This window comes from Rattus norvegicus, chromosome 1 (assembly GCF_021556685.1).
Source record: "Rattus norvegicus strain SHRSP/BbbUtx chromosome 1, alternate assembly SHRSP_T2T, whole genome shotgun sequence".
Taxonomy (NCBI): Eukaryota; Metazoa; Chordata; class Mammalia; order Rodentia; family Muridae; genus Rattus; species Rattus norvegicus.
Genome location: NC_141534.1, coordinates 79,302,501 through 79,305,932, shown reverse-complemented (window position 1 = coordinate 79,305,932; position 3,432 = coordinate 79,302,501).

Here is a 3,432-nt window from a genome sequence, read left to right as displayed (position 1 = left end):
AAAGAAATTAAAAACTTTTTAGAATTTAATGAAAATGAAGATACAACATACCGAAACTTATGGGACACAATGAAAGCTGTGCTAAGAGGAAAACTCATAGCGCTGAGTGCCTGCAGAAAGAAACAGGAAAGAGCATATGTCAGCAGCTTGACAGCACACCTAAAAGCTCTAGAACAAAAAGAAGCAAATACACCCAGGAGGAGTAGAAGGCAGGAAATAATCAAACTCAGAGCTGAAATCAACCAAGTAGAAACAAAAAGGACTATAGAAAGAATCAACAGAACCAAAAGTTGGTTCTTTGAGAAAATCAACAAGATAGATAAACCCTTAGCCAGACTAACGAGAGGACACAGAGAGCGCGTCCAAATTAACAAAATCAGAAATGAAAAGGGAGACATAACTACAGATTCAGAGGAAATTCAAAAAATCATCAGATCTTACTATAAAAACCTGTATTCAACAAAATTTAAAATCTTCAGGAAATGGACAATTTCCTAGACAGATACCAGGTATCGAAGTTAAATAAGGAACAGATAAACCAGTTAAACAACCCCATAACTCCTAAGGAAATAGAAGCAGTCATTAAAGGTCTCCCAACCAAAAAGAGCCCAGGTCCAGACGGGTTTAGTGCAGAATTCTATCAAACCTTCATAGAAGACCTCATACCAATATTATCCAAACTATTCCACAAAATTGAAACAGATGGAGCACTACCGAATTCCTTCTATGAAGCCACAATTACTCTTATACCTAAACCACACAAAGACACAACAAAGAAAGAGAACTTCAGACCAATTTCCCTTATGAATATCGACGCAAAAATACTCAATCAAATTCTGGCAAACCGAATCCAAGAGCACATCAAAACAATCATCCACCATGATCAAGTAGGCTTCATCCCAGGCATGCAGGGATGGTTTAATATACGGAAAACCATCAACGTGATCCATTATATAAACAAACTGAAAGAACAAAACCACATGATCATTTCATTAGATGCTGAGAAAGCATTTGACAAAATTCAACACCCCTTCATGATAAAAGTCCTGGAAAGAACAGGAATTCAAGGCCCATACCTAAACATAGTAAAAGCCATATACAGCAAACCAGTTGCTAACATTAAACTAAATGGAGAGAAACTTGAAGCAATCCCACTAAAATCAGGGACTAGACAAGGCTGCCCACTCTCTCCCTACTTATTCAATATAGTTCTTGAAGTTCTAGCCAGAGCAATCAGACAACAAAAGGAGATCAAGGGGATACAGATCGGAAAAGTAGAGGTCAAAATATCACTATTTGCAGATGATATGATAGTATATTTAAGTGATCCCAAACGTTCCACCAGAGAACTACTAAAGCTGATAAACAACTTCAGCAAAGTGGCTGGGTATAAAATTAACTCAAATAAATCAGTTGCCTTCCTCTATACAAAAGAGAAACAAGTCGAGAAAGAAATTAGGGAAACGACACCCTTCATAATAGACCCAAATAATATAAAGTACCTCGGTGTGACTTTAACCAAGCAAGTAAAAGATCTGTACAATAAGAACTTCAAGACACTGAGGAAAGAAATTGAAGAAGACCTCAGAAGATGGAAAGATCTCCCATGCTCATGGATTGGCAGGATTAATATAGTAAAAATGGCCATTTTACCAAAAGCAATCTACAGATTCAATGTAATCCCCATCAAAATACCAATCCAATTCTTCAAAGAGTTAGACAGAACAATTTGCAAATTCATCTGGAATAACAAAAAACCCAGGATAGCTAAAGCTATCCTCAACAATAAAAGGACTTCAGGGGGAATCACTATCCCTGAACTCAAGCAGTATTACAGAGCAATAGTGATAAAAACTGCATGGTATTGGTACAGAGACAGACAGATAGACCAATGGAATAGAATTGAAGACCCAGAAATGAACCCACACACCTATGGTCACTTGATTTTTGACAAAGGAGCCAAAACCATCCAATGGAAAAAAGATAGCATTTTCAGCAAATGGTGCTGGTTCAACTGGAGGGCAACATGTAGAAGAATGCAGATCGATCCATGCTTATCACCCTGTACAAAGCTTAAGTCCAAGTGGATCAAGGACCTCCACATCAAACCAGACACACTCAAACTAATAGAAGAAAAACTAGGGAAGCATCTGGAACACATGGGCACTGGAAAAAATTTCCTAAACAAAACACCAATGGCTTACGCTTTAAGATCAAGAATCGACAAATGGGATCTCATAAAACTGCAAAGCTTCTGTAAGGCAAAGGACACTGTGGTTAGGACTAAACGGCAACCAACAGATTGGGAAAAGATCTTTACCAATCCTACAACAGATGGAGGCCTTATATCCAAAATATACAAAGAACTCAAGAAGTTTGACCGCAGGGAAACAAATAACCCTATTAAAAAATGGGGTTCAGAGGTAAACAAAGAATTCACAGCTGAGGAATGCCGAATGGCTGAGAAACACCTAAAGAAATGTTCAACATCTTTAGTCATAAGGGAAATGCAAATCAAAACAACCCTGAGATTTCACCTCACACCAGTGAGAATGGCTAAGATCAAAAACTCAGGTGACAGCAGATGCTGGCGAGGATGTGGAGAAAGAGGAACACTCCTCCATTGTTGGTGGGATTGCAGACTGGTAAAACCATTCTGGAAATCAGTCTGGAGGTTCCTCAGAAAATTGGACATTGAACTGCCTGAGGATCCAGCTATACCTCTCTTGGGCATATACCCAAAAGATGCCTCAACATATAAAAGAGACACGTGCTCCACTATGTTCATCGCAGCCTTATTTATAATAGCCAGAAGCTGGAAAGAACCCAGATGCCCTTCAACAGAGGAATGGATACAGAAAATGTGGTACATCTACACAATGGAATATTACTCAGCTATCAAAAACAACGAGTTTATGAAATTCGTAGGCAAATGGTTGGAACTGGAAAATATCATCCTGAGTGAGCTAACCCAATCACAGAAAGACATACATGGTATGCACTCATTGATAAGTGGCTATTAGCCCAAATGCTTGAATTACCCTAGATCCCTAGAACAAAGGAAACTCAAGACGGATGATCAAAATGTGAATGCTTCACTCCTTCTTTAAATGAGGAAAAAGAATACCCTTGGCAGGGAAGGGAGAGGCAAAGATTAAAACAGAGACTGAAGGAACACCCATTCAGAGCCTGCCCCACATGTGGCCCATACAAATACAGCCACCCAATTAGACAAGATGGATGAAGCAAAGAAGTGCAGACCGACAGGAGCCGGATGTAGATCGCTCCTGAGAGACACAGCCAGAATACAGCAAATACAGAGGCGAATGCCAGCAGCAAACCACTGAACTGAGAATAGGTCCCCTGTTGAAGGAATCAGAGAAAGAACTGGAAGAGCTTGAAGGGGCTCGAGACCCCAAAAGTACAACAATG